At 42.0% G+C, this 17,642-nt stretch overlaps 1 long non-coding RNA gene across 1 annotated transcript in view; it reads right to left on the bottom strand.

Moving 5' to 3' along the window:
- The window catches only part of LOC310843877, a 36,246-nt gene extending 19,315 nt beyond the window's left edge, over positions 1–16,931 (bottom strand). Inside the window, exon 1 of the long non-coding RNA XR_014563733.1 lies at positions 16,823–16,931. This is a non-coding gene — a long non-coding RNA (uncharacterized lncRNA). The remainder of the gene's footprint in view (positions 1–16,822) is intronic.
- Between the last annotated feature and the right edge of the window lie 711 nt (positions 16,932–17,642).

Genomic DNA, 17,642 nt, shown 5'->3' with positions numbered 1-17,642 from the left:
CTGGAGCAGTACCTATTTATCTACTTGCACTTTGACGTGCTTTCAAACTGCTATGTTGGCAGGAGCTGGGACAGAGCAACAGGAGCTCACCCCATCACAGGGATTTGAGCCACTGACCTTCTGATTGGCAAGCCCAAAAGGTTTAGACCACAGCGCCACCCTAAACAACACTGCACTAAAAGCCTACATACCAAGACACAGTGTGTTCATGACCCATCATACATGTATCATGAACTAACTCTTTTTACTTCACGTCGGCTGACTCCAGCTTCCTGCCCAAATGTGTTTTAAGTTTATAACTATTTCTAACAGTAGTATGAGGCTTGGAGGTGGAAGCTGCTTGAAGGCTATCTGCTAAAGGAAATTGCTGCTTTTGCAAAGGAGCTATTTCCTCGTCTTCTTTTTTCCTCAGCAGCACCTCTCTCTAAACCTTTTTAAACTTGGAGAAGCATATGCTTCTTCCAAAACATGTGACTCCAGTAAATATAGGTCCACAGTAGAAAGGAGGGGACTGTACGTGCTTGGCAAAAATGCATAAGCTGGATCAAAAGGTGTGGTTAAAGGCCCATCCAGCACAGTAATTAGATCTTTGAAAAAGAATCAGGGAAATCCAAGTTCCTATACCCACATGGCCAAGAAGCTAGGTGACCTTGGTCTGGTTGCTGTCTTTCAGCCTGGCTGCCTCACAACAACCAGGGGTGCTGTGCTGAGCTCTTAGGATAAAAATGTAATAAATGTGCCCCCTCCCTTGGATCCTTTGACCTGCTGTTTTGATTGTCAGATGCTGAGGAATAACCAAAGGAGAGATTTCTCCCACATTCTGCTTGCCACTCTGTGGCATTTGCTTACTGTCACATGGAATATTTAGCTAGCTAGATCATTGGTATATTTTTACATTCTTAAATGTTAGCAAATGGTGTTAACCCAAAGAAATCACAGTTTGCCTATCATATCCAATTTGTTTTCAGCACAGCCTATGGCTAAGGTTTACATTTGTGTGCAAATGACTTTTCTTGCTGTTTTCATAGGTCATAAAATGGGGATATTCAGAATATGGTTCATTTGTCTGAACTTTTGTAACGTCCTTTGCTTTTAGGCTGAGCTGACAAGTAAATATTTAAAGAGTTTGTCTCATGAAATGTAATCTGCATGCATGGAAAGTGTTGAGAACAACTCAAACAAGACATGGGGAGACGCTGGGGATTTTGGATAATTGACTAGGGTGTGTCTAGGTTGTCATTTTGACTTGCTCTTCAGTTAGCTTAACATTATGTGAAGTGAATTTCTGAGTCCTAGTATCCTTTCCTAAGTGTCTATTCAGGGTAACTGAGACATGGAATTATTATAATAAGAAGAATAAAAAATACCACTAGCCCAAGTAGTTATAATGTTAGTGAATAGTCCACGACATCAACTAGTGTCTGAAGGGGGTGACAGGCTCAAAGAAGACTGACAGCTGATAACAAATGTATAACAAGGTGGCAGAGCACACATAATTCATCTTATCAAATTCACTAAGAAGTATAAAGATAGAATTCCAAATATTGAGTTGGAACAACCTAATTAATCTCAAATGCGTGTCATATGGCTAATACCCTGGGATCCGTGCTGATATACAGGATAATCACCTCATTAATAGTATTTAGCCAATAATGTAATGAGATAAAATGAGTGCTTAGAGCAACTAGATACCAATCAAAACCAAGAAGAACTTAATTCCCTGTATTTTTCTCATACCCTCCGTTTATTTCCTAGCTGCTACAATGGGTATTTAGAAGAAAACCTTTTATTAAATTAGGCCAAATGCTAAGTATTGCAGGCTTGTAATTTAGGATTACAATTAAATGTTCGTTAATGTTTCCGCAAGTCTGTTGATAAAGGGGGGGGGCAAAGAGGTGAATAATAAAAATGTGCCTGTGTCTACTGAGATGAACAGAATTATTTTTCCTGCTTGTCTGATCTAAGTGGAACTGAGCTGCAGCAACAACAACAAAGAGATCCATGCACAAAGGTACGCAGTGTCTCAGTTGTCATGATGTGGTGTAGAATGGAAATCAAAAGCACTCTCCCTATGGGAATCCAATGTTTTTCTTTTCCTTGAAACTGGCCTCTGAAGCCTTGTGGAAAACCTCTTCAATGCTGTGGTAACTTTCTGAATTCATCTATCATAGTCAGAATTCAGTAAAATGACACTGTGGCCATGCTTTATGATTATATGGTGAGTTACTGTGTTTGTGTCTTTGTGTACGCAGACAAACATGCCTAATCCAGTTCCATTCATTTCAATAAACTGAATCAGCATTTAGTTCAGCTGCCTGTAGCAGCAAATTGTAGATGGTTAGGCTGAATGTCTCTTGTTGTGAGCCTCATTCTAATCATTGGGAGGCGGAGATACACATTGATCTATCCCCTTTATGTTGTTTTATTTATTTCAAAACAGCTATTGAATTAATTAAAGAAATTATGCACGCCTTGTATATTTAAAAGGGAAGATTATTCATATTCTGCTTAAGGGGGAACTAAGTCGCATTAAATGATGTAGCAAAACAACTGGGAAGGTAAGAAGCTGCTTCGCAAGCCTCTAATTAGATGCAGATGCAGGTAGCGCTGTGGTCTAAACCACTGAGCCTCTTGTGCTTGCTGTTCAGAAGGTCAGCAGTTTGAATCCCCGCAACTGGGTGAGCTCCCATTGCTTGGTCCCAGCTCCTGCCAACCTAGCAGTTCCAAAGCACACCAAAAATGCAAGTAGATAAATAGGTACTGCTCCAGTGGGAAGGTAAGCAGCGTTCCCATGCGCTGCTCTGATTTTGCCAGAAGTGGCTTAGTCACGCTGGCCACATGACCCGGAAAAACTGCAGCTCCCTCGGCCTGTAAAGCGAGATGAGCACTGCAGCCCCAGAGTTGTCTGCGACTGGACTTAACTGTCAGGGGTCCTTTACCTTTACCTTTTTAATCAGATGCTGAAGCAAACATGAACTTGTCATATCAGAAATGGTGCAGATATGCACTGTAGCCCCTGGAAAGACTGATTTAAACTTTATGATGAATTCCGTACTTGAAACAGGTGGAAAGGGAAGATTGTGAGTGGGAGGAGGTCAAAATGAAGTTTCTGAGCAGAGTGTGGCACTACTTTTGAACCACTTTGCTATGCAAATTAGATGGGAGGTGAGACGTTGATCTGAAAAGCGGATTGCTTTGGATTAGACACCCACCAAGACAGCAGTTTAATCTGGCAGCCAATTCACAACCAAACTAATTTTGCAAAGAACCTGCAAGTGAAGAACAGGCTGTCGCATTGTAATAAAAACTAGGGTGGCAGATTTCCTAGTAAGTGACAGACTGTGTGTTGGCTCATGAAATTCTATGGCAGATTTAGGAATGGCAGAGAGCAAGGGGAATGAAGCATCACTAGTAAGCAAAGATCCCACCCCTGCTTTTCCCATCCTTAAACAGAGGACACGTTGACTTATTCCCCCCACCCCACCACTCCCAACAAAGGTTACAGAAACAGAATTTTCTCTCTCCTTATATTTATGGTGCTGAAAAAGGAGCTACTAAAAAGGATTCTTTAGTACTTGAACTTATTTAACAAGATTTATGTACATAATAACCAGCACAAACTGATAACAGAACAATCCTAACTGCAGGCAGACAGTGCCATCTTAAATTACAGTTGTATCTTGGTTTTCAAACAGAAGTCCGTTCAACTTCCGAAACGTTCGGAAACCGAGGCGCGGCTTTCGGTTGGCTGCAGGAGTGTCCAGAAGCCGTGCCGGACGTTCGGCTTCTGAGGCAAAGTTTGCAAACCGGAAGACCTACTTCTGAGTTTGCGACATTCGAATTACAAGTAATTCATGAACTAAACTGTTCAAAAACCAAGGTACGACTGTACCCTTATTTCAAACCCAGTTCAGGAGGAATTTGTTTTATACTACTCGTTTTGCCATTTAAGTTCCACTAGGTTCCTAGGTCACATAACGTGAGTTGAAAGGGGTTCGGAAAAGGTGCAAGCCTCTCCGTGTTCTGTCACTTGGAGTGGAGGGACTTGCACTGGCATAAACCTTTCTGAGCCCCCAGTGAGCAGGGGTGTTTTATGCTGGCATATCTTTGGCTCAGCCATGGTGAAGGACCTGATACCTGCTGAACCCAGTCTCAGCTGGGAAAGCGCAATATCCACCCAGTCCAAACTCTCACCCTGGTGGATCTTGAGTTTGGATTGTCCTATGAGTGGTTTACATAAAACCACACAAAATATTCATATACAAACAAACTTTAAAAGCAAGTAGACATAACACTGATCAAGATATAGATTAAAAACGAGCACTTTTACAGCATATACATCATAAACATTGCAGAGAGCTAGTACAAGGAAATAGATATGTTTAAGGTGTGTGTGTGTGTTTGTGTGTATGTTTGGTGTGAGGGTGTGTGTAGTAGCATTGTTTCTCCAAGGTGATGCAAGCTTTGCAAAGAGTGGCTATAGGAATATGAAAAATGACAGGTGGAATTAAGACTCCAAGCTCCTCAGAAGGAATGAGGTCATGTTTGGCAAAATACATTAGTATCACCTACTGAAGCCACTAGAAATAATAAAATATGCTTGAAATCGTGTACACAATACATTACTGCCTGTTATTTTAAAAAATCTTTGGTGATTTAAAAAAATGCATTATATGAAAAACAATTCTGGTATTATGTGAAAACTGATGGGGAAATACAAAGTTCCTTCAGACACATGAAAGACAAGTAGTGGCTGGGAAATAATAATAATAATAATAATAATAATAATAATAATAATAATAATTTATTTATACCCCACCCATCAGGGTGGCTTCCAACAAAACACTAAAATACAATAACCTATTAAACATTAAAAGCTTCCCTAAACATGGCTGCCTTCAGATGTCTTCTAAAAGTTTGGTAGTTATTTTTCTCTTTGACATCTGGTGGAAGGGCGTTCCATAGGGCGGGCGCCACTACCGAGAAGGCCCTCTGCCTGGTTCCCTGTAACTTGGCTTCTCGCAGCAAGGGAACTGCCAGAAGGCCCTTGGTGCTGGACCTCAGTGTCCAGGCAGAACGATGGAGGTGGAGACGCTTCTTCAGGTATACTGGACCGAGGCCATTTAGGGCTTTAAAGATCAGCACCAACCCTTTGAATTGTGCTCGGAAACTTACTGGGAGCCAGTGTAGGTCTTTCAAGACCGGTGTTATATGGTCTCGGCGGCTGCTCCCAGTCACCAGTCTAGCTGCCGCATTCTGGATTAATTTTAGTTTCCGGGTCACCTTCAAAGGTAGCCCCACATAGAGCGCATTGCAGTAGTCCAAGCGAGAGATAACTAGAGCATGCACCACTCTGGCGAGACAGTCCACGGGCAGATAGGGTCTCGGCCTGCGTACCAGATGGAGCTGATAAACAGCTGCCCTGGACACAGAATTGACGCGCGCCTACATGGACAGCTGTGAGTCCAGAATGACTCCCAGGCTGCACACCTGGTTCTTCAGGGGCATAGCTACCCCATTCAAGACCAGGGAGGCCTCCACACCCACGCCCCTCCTGTCCCCCCCCCAAAGAGTACTTCTGTCTTGTCAGGATTCAACCTCAATCTGTTAGCTGACATCCATCCTCCAATCGCCTCCAGACGCTCACACAGGACCTTCACCGCCTTCACTGGTTCTGATTTGAAAGAGAGGTAGAGCTGGGTATCATCCGCATACTGATGAACACCCAGCCCAAACCCCCTGAAGATCTCTCCTAGCAGCTGCATATAGATGTTGAAGAGCATGGGGGAGAGGACAGAACCCTGAGGCACCCCACAAGTGAGAGCCCAGGGGTCTGAACACTCATCCCCCACCACCACTTTCTGAACACGGCCCAGGAGGAAGGAGCAGAACCACTGTATAACAATGCCCCCAGCTCCCAGCCCCTCTAGACGGTCCAGAAGGTTGTTATGGTTGATGGTGTCAAAAGCCGCTGAGAGATCCAGCAGAACTTGGAAACAGCTCTCACCTTTGTCCCTAGCCTGCCAGAGATCATCAACCAGTGCAACCAAGGCTGTTTCAGTCCCATGATGAGGCCTGAATCCGGACTGGAAGGGATCCACATGGTCCGCTTCTTCTAGACGTGCCTGGAGTTGTTCAGCAACCACTCACTCAATCACCTTGCCCAAGAATGGAAGAATGGATAGATATAATTATGATCTCCTGAAAGCTAGGCAATATCCTGATGTCCAGGTCATACAGATTATTGGTATGGGGGGCACTGTGACTCAGTCGGAGAAATCTGCTTTGCATGCAGAAGGTTGCAGATTCAATCAAGGTGAGTCAATGGTCTGACTCAATATAAAGCAAATTCCTATAATTCCCAATTGGTCTTGATCCAGCATGGTGGTTCTTGTTCTTCCTGTGACGTCTGTGTTGCAGGATGTTTCTAAATGTTGCCGAATAACCACAATGTTAATTTAGGGAAAACATGCAATATACTTATCCTTCGGGGGGGGGGGGGGAATCCTGGTCCACTATTCTTTTACCTTTTAAAATGCAAAAGTTAACCTCTACACTGACTTTTAACAACACTTCATTGCAGACCGGCAACAATGAAATCCATTTATGGCCAGCATAAAATGCAGATGAAGACATTAAGTTGTTTCTACATTAGTTTTTTAAATGTGATAAAAACTGATAAGGATTTCCTGCCGACTTTGTTTAAGAATGCAAAAACAGTAAGATTGGCACATTAGTTTTTGAAATGTGATAAAAACTGATAAGGATTTCCTGCTAACTTTGATTAAGAATGTAAAAACAGTAATATTGGCGCATAAAAGCTGCAAAGCTAAGTATGGTTTCAAATTGGATGGACCGCATGCTGAGATATCTGCATTGCAGGGGGTTGGACTAGATGACCCTTGGTGTCCCTTCAAACTCTACCTTTCTATAATTTTATGTATCTATGATAATGGGAACTGGAGATGCAGTGGGTCTTTAGTAGATAGAACTGCAGATATATAATCTGCAGGACTGAGATATGCTTATAAGAGAGAGGCTGTTGGAATAACCAAGGTTAGGATGGGAGAAGAGAAGAAGCATTGCTCTTTATTAAAAAGAAATATTACAGCTCAGGTCTATACTTGGAGAAGCAGAATCTGTAACAAGATGTTGCAGGGCATCCTTATCTCCCAGCAGCAGTGCTCCTGTTCAGAGTGCCAGCAGGTGTTTCCATTTCCTGTCCATTTTACTTTCTTTACTGTCAATATTTCCTGACTACTGAGCATGCTCAGTGCTTACTGGGCTAAGAGCCAGTTATAGTGCCAGACTAGGAACTGGGAAATCAGGGTTCTAATCCCCAGTAGACCATGAAACTCATGTGATCTTGGGCCAGTCAGAGTCCCTCAGCCTAATCTACCTCAGAGGGTTATTGTGAGGATAAAATGGAGTGAGGGGCTTCCCTGGATTAGTTGTAAAGGCATTTTGTGACCTTCAATCTGATGGTGAGATGGAAGCCTAGGCAAAAAGATATGTCTTCAGGAAACATCCAAGGCAATGTAATATGGGCAGGCAATTGGAAATGATGCAGTAAACTCCTTGCCCCATTGCCTTGTGGAGAGCAAATTTCTGATGCTGGGAGCCTTCTATACTCACAAGTTTTCCCTGCATGGTTTAAAGTTCCTTCAGGTGCTATGGCCTGAAGAGAAATACAGGTAGAACAGGCCTGTATGGTTTAGCTCTTATCACCCAGATCCAGGTGACTCCTCTGTTCCCTTCAGGAATTTTCAGCTGCTGTGAGGAACCTTGTGTATCTGTGGAGGCATCCTGTATAAGAGGGATCAGGGTTCAGAGAGCCTCAGAACCCTGAATAAACGGGGGTCTTGAATCATGGGGAAAACCTTCATGAGTACAGGATGCTCCCCTGTTCAAGCCCTTCATGATTTGGGGCTGGGGACAAATAACTTAGCTCTCCCTTTTGATTTTACACATGAGCTTCTGCATGGGGGTTGACTAGTTTATCCCAGTTAGTTGATCATGGGTTTACATGATAACACTTTGTGTCATCAGCTATGCTTCATAGATTAAAAATGCAGGCAGACATGTTGGTCTGTGAGGAAAGGAATGGAAACAGGAGAAAGTATAGTGATGCCTTATTGAGGAGGGCCAAGTGAATGTCACAAAACAACGGTGTAACTTTCATGTTTCACAGAACTAAAGAAAAAGATGGTGTGAGTCAGTGGAGCGGCAATTGGGAAGATATATATTAAAAGGTGCTATTTGTAAAGGGAATGGTAGAGACACCTATCTGTGTAAATTATTTGTGGTCCAGATCCAACTAGTGTCATTCTCCAATGATAATCTCCCATGTTCTCGGAAACAAAAAGTTTGCATGGTGTATTTCCAACTGTTTCTTAACTAATGAATGAGAAATAGTAGTTGCTGAGGTCTTCCACTAGGGAGTACCATTGCACTTCTGAATGAGAAAGGCAAGTTGGCAAATGCTTCCAAGGAATCTACGTACCAGAGTGCTTTTGGATTTTTCTGTTCTGTAAAATATCACCATCACCAACATCTTTGATAGCTATAAATAAATTTGTTCTTTACTTTGTTTACTCTTCCTGCCAGTGCCTGGTGGTTCATCTTAAAGTAAAAATAAACCACTGGAATGCCAAATTTCAGAGGGCTTCTTTGTTTTAAAGCAACTAGCATAATCGTAACTGTCCATAACTATGAGTTAATCTGAAAATTATTGTAATCACTGCAAAAAAAGCAATGTAGAGTCATCACTCATCACTTTACCACAATATCAAATTACTGCTGGTATTTTTGTTTTATGGTTGTTGTAAGGAAGAAAAGGGCTGCAGGAGAACCGTGTATATCATAGGCTCCTTGGAAGAAAAAAAGTAGCATATAAATATATATATAAAATAAAATAATCATCTGGACTTAGGTTGTAGGGTATTTCCAGCCAAACCAGAGTCATGGAGCAAAAAGGAAGGTTGGGGTTAAGATAATTGGTTCTGTAAGAATTCTGAAGATTCCACCTTTCTTTAAAACAAAGTTTCTAGACCTATTGGTGATGGAAAATGTGCATGTTAAATATGACAGAAAGGGCCGCAGCTCAGTTATAAAGCAGAAACTTTACATGTAGAAGGTCCTAAGTTCAGCTTCCAGTGTTTCCAGTTCCACATAGGGCAGGAAAGACTTCTATCTAAAACCCTGCTGAACTGCTGCCAGTCAGTGTAGACAATATTGTGCTAGATGGACCAATGGTCAGATTTGCTGTTATGCAGCTTCCTATGTCTATGACAGTTATGCATACCAGAAATCAAATAAAAACAAAATCCCTATGAAGTTTAATGAATAATTGTTCAGATTTATTGAAATTTCAGATCTCCTAATTTCTCATCCTGACTTCAGCTAGTTTAACAGTACAAAGGGCAGAATCCTACTGCTTTTGCCAGTGAAACAAGACATTGCTACAGTTCACATGCCTTTGTGTAAAAATCTTGTCCGATCCTCAACATAGCTCAGTTAAGTGCACAAGTACGGTATTCTAAGAATGGAAATACTTCAGCGCTTCTCTGGCGATCGGTTTCTTCCTGTCCTCTTTTTACTGATATGCACTTCATAAAAGTGACACCCTATCACAACCAGTCATTCTTTCTTAGGCAGCTATAAAAGTACATTGGAAGCTGCAGATAAAAACTGGCCCCAAGATCCACTCTGTTTAAGTGCTCGGCCTGGGAGCACAACCACCACAAGAATCCTGCAACGTGAATATGTCTGCCCTTGCTGCGTCAGTGTGCAGCCAGGGTGGCACAGAGTCACTCTGTTGGAAATAGCCACCAGCAGCAGACATCCTATGAGAGCATTGGGCCAGGTAGGATGCCATTCTAGGTAGCACAATCACAGCATCACACATTTCTTTTTAACGAAGGTCCTGGGCTTTTGAAAGAGCTTATTTTGGCTCAGAAAAGGGTGACTGTTTCCACTTCTCATACTTATCCACAGGATCAGGATAACAGGTTGATAAGGCAATTCATTGTATTGACTGGCGATAGAGTTTTTAATTGTTTCATGCCACCCCAATCTCTGAGCACTATGAGATTTCAGGGGTTCCATGTGCTCACCCGACGTTCATATTTCTTTTGGGAACAAGGCACAGAGGAGAATGTGGTGTCTTCATGATATATGGTTTATTTACACACAAATATAACCTGAGCCTACGATGGATGTGCTTGTAGCATCAACACCCCAAAAAGGTATTGATCTCCCATAGCCACAGCCTTGGATCCAAACAGAAATCAAACTTTGCTCTCAAACATTGCTCTGAGTCTTTCTCTAGCCCATCTTACCATCTCTCCCATAGCCCCTTTGCTACATTTATCTTAACTGCCCATCACCCAGGCTATCACCTCGACACAATAAGTAAGCCTGGCTTATATTTTAACACTTGCTGGAAAATAAAAGCAAAATAAAAGAAATTACTAAGATAACATAACACCCCCCAGCATTAATGCTTTTTTGTTTTAAATGACTCACATTACCAAGAGCTTAGAGGCAGGCTGTTATGACAGAATGTTTCTTTCAGAAGAAAAACAAGACTGAAATTGTATTTCCTTGTCTTCAATTTAAACTTTAAACTATGAATTAATGCTGCAAAGGTAGATAGCATTATTATGTTATCCTTTAGTGGCTAGGGAATTGCCAAGTGCTTTAGTTCTTTGTCTCAGAAGAAATGAGACATGTTAAATTAACGAGACAATGACTTTCTTTCTGTGAGGTATAAAAATCAAAGTCTATTTTGCTTTACAATGTAAATTAGTTTCACACAGATGTCATACCCCAGAAGAACAGCTTTATCAGAACTGCTTCAACTGTTGCTTTGCCCTACTCATGTTCTGAATATGTGTTGGGACATGGCCAGAAATGAGAAATGCAGTGCATGAACACAGACAACCACATCAATGGGTTACGGTAGCTTAATATAAAGTGCTTAAGGGCACTTGATAAGCTAGTGCTCCAAACTAAACCAGACCAAAAGAAGTCCCATGTGAGTTATCTATTGCAGGACAATAGCATTTAAGTCCAGAGGAGGGCAACCAAAATGGTCAAAGGCCTGAAAACGATGCCTTATGAGGAACGGCTAAGGGAGCTGGGCATGTTTAGCCTGGAGAAGAGGAGGTTAAGGGGTGATATGATAGCCATGTTCAAATATATAAAAGGATGTCACATAGAGGAGGGACAAAGGTTGTTTTCTGCTGTTCCAGAGAAGCGGACACGGAGCAATGGTTCCAAACTACAAGAAAGAAGATTCCACCTAAACATTAGGAAGAACTTCCTGAGAGTAAGAGCTGTTTGACAGTGGAATTTGCTGCCAAGGAGTGTGGTGGAGTCTCCTTCTTTGGAAGTCTTTAAGCAGAGGCTTGACAACCATATGTCAGGAGTGCTCTGATGGTGTTACCTGCTTGGCAGGGGGTTGGACTTGATGGCCCTTGTGGTCTCTTCCAACTCTATGATTCTATGACTTCAGGGTGCTGGTGCTGGTGTTTGGAATGTTACCCTGTTAAAATATTGTCGACACCAGGGGTAGCCAATGTAGTGTCCTTCAGATATTGTTGAACTCCAACTCCCATCAGCCTTAGTTATTCTGGACAATGATAAGGTACAATGGGAGTTGCAGTCCAATAACATTTGGATAGCAACACTTTAGCTACTTTCAGTCTACATTCTATGCAATTATGGACTATTTGTAAAGAACTGGAGCCATTTTTAAAGTGAACAAGCTATTAAAGTCCAGCAGAACATGTAATATATGGTCAAAATGCACCAGTACAGTGGTTTCCAATTAGCTAATTACTGAGGACTCCCTATTTTTCAAATCCAAGCCACAGACCCCCTACTTTGATCTCTACGGTAGTTAAACAATAACTAAAGTAAACTACAGTCTTCATAAAAGTTTTCAGTGGAGTGCATAGCACCTGCAATAAAAATAGGAAGCTACAGACAACTGATTGAACAGAATTTGATCTGAAGCACAGCTGCTTTTAAATTATTTTCCCCCTCAGTCAGTCACTATCATTCTGCCACTCAGGCTCATGGCTTCATTATAAATATTTTGAATACACTGCTAATTATATATATATAATATTAAACCCTGCAAATACCTTGTATAAATGCCTCACCAACATCTTGATCAAAGAAAATGGGGGACTTAGCCAAGAAAAGCCTAATGTATTGATTTTCGGAAGATTATTAGTATGCAAGCAAATCGGTCTGTGTTTCTAGAATAGGACTTGCACCAGACTTTCAGCCTAAATGTTGAATCTGAAGAATGATGACGACGACGATGGTGATAATTTATTATTTGTGCCCCACTCATCTGACTGGGTTGCCCCAGCCACTCTGATCTCCCTGCAGAGTTGTAACCAAACGGACAAACAGCTGTCAGCCAGCAGCTACATATACTATGCCTGTGAGGGGACTCTATATTTGAGAAGCTTTAATTAAAATGCTGAAGTGGACTCTTGTTCCAAGAAATTTCTATCTTCTTGGCTAAATATGAAACAAATATTTAGAATAGGAAGCATATACATAGGGGTGGGGAGAGCCAGAAGTAAATTATCTACTTTAAAGAAGTATTTCAGAACAGGTGCTGATGTATTTTGAAGTAGGCACTTGCTCATTTCTACAGCCTTCTACAATGGAAGATCAGATTATATGGAACAGCCAGCATTGGCTTTTGTACTCAGCTCCTGTTTTTCTGTTGCACAATAGCTGCTGGGTTTGTTTTCTTGTTCTATGCAGGTCTCTAATCCTCTGAGTTATGCTAGCAGCTGGGCAAGTTCAGAGAACAGCGAACAGGCACACACATGGCTTGGATGCCAGGACTCGCCAACTCATCCTCCATGTCTCTCTTCTCCTCCACCCCCATCCTTTCTCCAGGTTCTCCAGCCAAAGATTAGTGTAGAGAGTTAGAAGCAATGTGAGCTAGAAGCTTAGAGCAGAGTTAGGAGTGATGCCATGGAGAAGGCAGGCAGCAAGTTGCAAAACCAGAGAAGCAGAACACAATGTTTGATGTCTGTTTAAATCCAAGGCTGCACATATGGGAGAAACCTTTTGGGTTGTTAATGCTGTGAGCCCCTCCATTGTAGGTTTCAGGTTGTGTATATATGTATGTATAAATAAACCATATATCATAAAGACACCACAGTCTCCACTGTGCTTCATTTCCAAAATAAAACACACACCCTGGATGAGTGCCTGGAATCCCTGGAATCTGAGATTAGGGTGGCATGCAATAGCATTTTAGACCATTGCTAGAAATGTTCATGTTTTATTTATGCCTGTAGAATTAATGTTCTCCACATCGAGTGTGTATTACATGGCCTAAATATTTTAAAATTCACTAAGCAAGTGCTTAAATTCTGTCCTCCTCTGAGGTTCTATCCTGATATGAAAACAAAACAAAGCTGTTTGACATGCTCCCTATGTTTTCCTGTGAACAATTAACTGTATTTAAGGATTTAAAAGCTTTGTGCCAGTTTTGTTTGGCAGTCACGACAAATGTCTTTTGCATTTTTAGCACTTATCTAAAAGCAGGAACACATCCTGCCTTGAAGCTTTTATTCATGACTCCAAAGTCATTTGGAGCCTGTAGATATTTTTCCTAACACATTTTCCTAATATAGTTGGCACTATGAGGGTGCTAATCTGGAGTAGTTAAGAGGCTCAGTTTCATCTCCCATACAATGCACTAGAGGTATACTTAAGGATGATAATGTCGTTTGGCGAAAGCATCCTGTTTAAACTACATTCAGGATATGGTTTGGATTACTCAGGGGCAACTATTCCAAATAATGTATGGTGATGATTTGCAGTTGATCTGGCTGCTAACATAAAGGGATAGTTAATTAATAAAACTCCACAGCCTTTGTAGGCAGATGGGGAAAAACATAAGCAGTAAACTATCTCTCTTTTAGTTGCTCATTAGATATTAAGAGTCCATTAACCATGTAATGCACTCATTTAAATTTTGGTTAAGGCCTTCAAGAGATTTGAATTACTCTGTTTAAAAGCCACAGAAACTAAAACCAACATACACAGAGAGAGTGATATACCTAGAGAAGAATAAAAACTCTCAGCTTGCCAGTTACTCACCTGTCCCCCAATTACAGAGTAGGACGGTGGACACGCCATACATCTACCGGTAAGTCACTACCTGAAGCAGAGTTTGCTCAGGGGGCTGGAAGTTGTAGCTCTGTGCAAAGCTAACTAGATTACTCTCCCCCTTTGTGGGGCAGGGAAGAAGAGATGTCCTTTAAATGTATGGTGTGTATGCAGAATATAGACACTTGGCCAATATGTGGCTGTCAGCTTATGTCTTTGAGGACCAAGTCTACTTCTATGTCCACTAAATCCACTAGATCACACTAGAGTTAGGTCAAAGTCACCTCTAAATACACAAATAATTTTGCTCACCTTGACAGGACCAAGAGACACACAAATGCTTGGCCTCTCAGGCATTTCACCTAGTTATCTTTTTTTTAAATAGATTTTTCATTAAATTTTTCCATAATATCTCCAATCATACAATTTTCCACATCACATATTTTGACTTATTGAACCTCCCTCAACTCCTCTGACAATCATCCGTAGTTAAATTTCTATCTTCACATTCCTTAATTATAGTATCGCCTTTAAGTAAAATTTTTCTGTCCTCATTTACATTCTTGCAATATTCCTTATTTTTTTCACAATGCTTCTTTAAAACACACTAGCGTTGTTTGTTCCTCACATACAGTCTTCAAATATTCTCTGAATTTTCCCCAGTCCTTATGGTCTCTTTGAAGTCTGATTTTTTCCAGTTAATTTGTCCAGTTCTGCATAGTTTCACCTTGTTATCTTAGCATTAAAACAGAAAATAAGGCTAGCTGCAGTGAGGGAAATGTACTTAGCACATGTTCAGAGCCAATCTAGGATCCTCTGTGTAAATGCTTCAAGTATTTCTCATTTCAACATAGTATTTTATTTTATTGTAAAATCAATCCAGAGAGAGTGTTTTCTGATGATACATAGCATATGAAATGTTGGAAATACGTATTACTAAGTGCATGGTCGATTTCAGTCATCAGATATATCAGTCCTGCGGCCTATAAAAAGCCATGGCAGTATATGCCACGTTTAGCTGAGAGAAACACATGTTTTCCGCAGTGAACTAAATGGAATGTAAAGGCTGTTTTTGATTGTGTTTACTTAATTAAGATTAAAAAGACGCACTGCTGTATGTTCAAGCTGAGTCTTAGTCTGTGGGAAATGTCAGGCAGCATTAGGCTCATTGTCGACACTGGCCTAATTTCTGTTGATGTTAATTAAAAAGTTTTAGTTCACCAAGTCAAGGAGAAATAGTGGTTGATGGCCCTGAAGTTAATTTAGAAAGTGGCAACTTGCTTTGTCAATCCACCTCATGTACTTGAAAATAACTCAGCAGGTTGGAGGAAATAATCCTTCAGTTCAGATGCTTCCTGACTCCGTTTAACACAACACCATGCCTGGCCTTCTTCAAAACCCTGCCAGTGCAATTCTATACATGTCTGCTCAGAGGTAATCCCCACTGTGTTCAATGGACTTCCAGACTAGGATGTAGATTTGTAGCCTGGCAGCATAATCCTCTGCATATTTTACCCAGAGGTAAGTGGTACTGTGGGCAAACAAAGCAGGATGAATTTTCACTAAACAAGTCCTCTGGAAGCAACATCAAACTATGAAACCAGGTAAATCCTGACTGTGAGTCCTGGAGGACCTGCTTCTTGCCTGGTAGACCTTTTCCCTCTGGTCTAGGAGGGCTGAGCCCTGACTGACTCCAGCTACAAAAGCTGAAGCTGCTGAACAGAATCTTGGACTGGGGGGTTAACTTGTGTGGGTTATTTTTCTGAGGGAGGGGAGATGTGCCTGGGAAGAGAGGAGCTAGGGAGAGGAAGGGGACAGTTGCAGTGGTTCAGGGAAGGAGGAGGTATGGTGTGGAAGGTGAGACAGGCCGGGTAAGGGGTACACAGCACTGACAGTGACTCTGCCGTGTGCCCATTCCTCCTCCAGCCTGGGAAATTGTCTTATCAGCCAGCTGTTGGGTCTGCAGATGCTGCTGCTGCTGAACGCCAAGTCACCTCTGAACAAGACCTCCCTCATCCATGATCAGATTGTGGATGAGGAGGCTGATCTGACCTGTATCACTGAGACCTGGGTGGGTGAGCAAGGTGGAGTTTTTCGCACCCAATGGTGCTCACCTGAGTATTCCGTGCAGAATCAGGGCAGACTTGAGGGTCTGGGAGGGGGAGTTAGGTAAAGGTAAAGGGACCCCTGACTATTAGGTCCAGTCATAACCGACTCTGGGGTTACGGCGCTCATCTCACTTTATTGGCCAAGGGAGCTGGTGTACAGCTTCTGGGTCATGTGGCCAGCATGACTAAGCCGCTTCTGGTGAACCAGAGCAGTGCACGGAAACGCTGTTTACCATCCCGCCAGAGTGGTACCTATTTATCTACCTGCACTTTGACGTGCTTTCAAACTGCTAGGTTGGCAGGAGCAGGGGCCGAGCAATGGGAGCTCACCCTGTCACAGGGATTCGAACCGCCGACGTTCTGATCGGTAAATCCTAGGCTCTGTGGTTTAACCGTTACCGTGGGGGATTTACCGTGGTCTATATAAATGCGCTCTCTCTCTCCTCCCCCCAGTTGGTGTGTGTGTGTGTGTGGGGTCCTAGAGTGTGTGCTGGTCAATCAGGACAGATTAGGGATTCTGCTGGTTTACCACCTGCCTTGCTGCTTAGCAGTCTCCTTACCTGAGCTGACAGAGCTGGTTTCAGAGGCAGTGTTGAGGACTCACAGCCTGCTTATTTTAGGGAACTTCAACATCCCTGCTGAGGGGACTGGCTGTGGGGTGGCTCAGCACTTCATGGTTGCCATGAAGACTGTGGGGCTGACCCAACATGTCACCATCTCAACACATGCAGCACACCACACTTTGGACCTTGTTTTTTCAACTTGGTAGGAAGAAGGTGATCTGAAAGTGGACTTGCAAACTCCACCCATTTGGATTTCTTTATAGAAAAAAAAATCATACCACGAAACTTTATGAAAGAGGCATTTCTATGAGATGCTGACTTTCATCAACGTTTCAGCTCATTTCTCCCTATAATTCACTTCTGGGATATGTGAACAAATTATTTTTGTACTGAGTCCAGGATTTATTATCTCAGAATAGTTGATTATGTAAGCACCCGCCCTTCTATTGCCTCACAGCAAGCTCCGAGGCTCATGCCATAAGTTGCTTGTTAATCAAACAGAAGTATGTTATATTTCTATAGCTTTGCAGTTGAGATTGCCAACCCAGCGCCAAGTTCAGCAAGTGCTAAGCCGGTCTCACTGTCACGCTGAATGCTAATTAAACCGAGTTGTATCATGCTTTTCTCTTTTGCTTGCCATCTGTTTACTCTGATCATTTTTCCCTCAGAAAAATCAGCTTTCCTTTCCTACTTTCATTTGCATGATCAAAATGCAGCATGCTTAATTATGAATTGTAACTGTGCAGATTTGAAAACTAAATCAAGGGAAAGTAACTCCCAAAAGTATTTCCTTTGAGGAGAACTGAAGATTTGGTGT

Source organism: Podarcis gaigeae (assembly GCF_964106915.1).
Source record: "Podarcis gaigeae genome assembly, chromosome: 4".
NCBI lineage: Eukaryota > Metazoa > Chordata > Lepidosauria > Squamata > Lacertidae > Podarcis > Podarcis gaigeae.
This window is presented reverse-complemented; position numbering and strand designations above follow the sequence as displayed.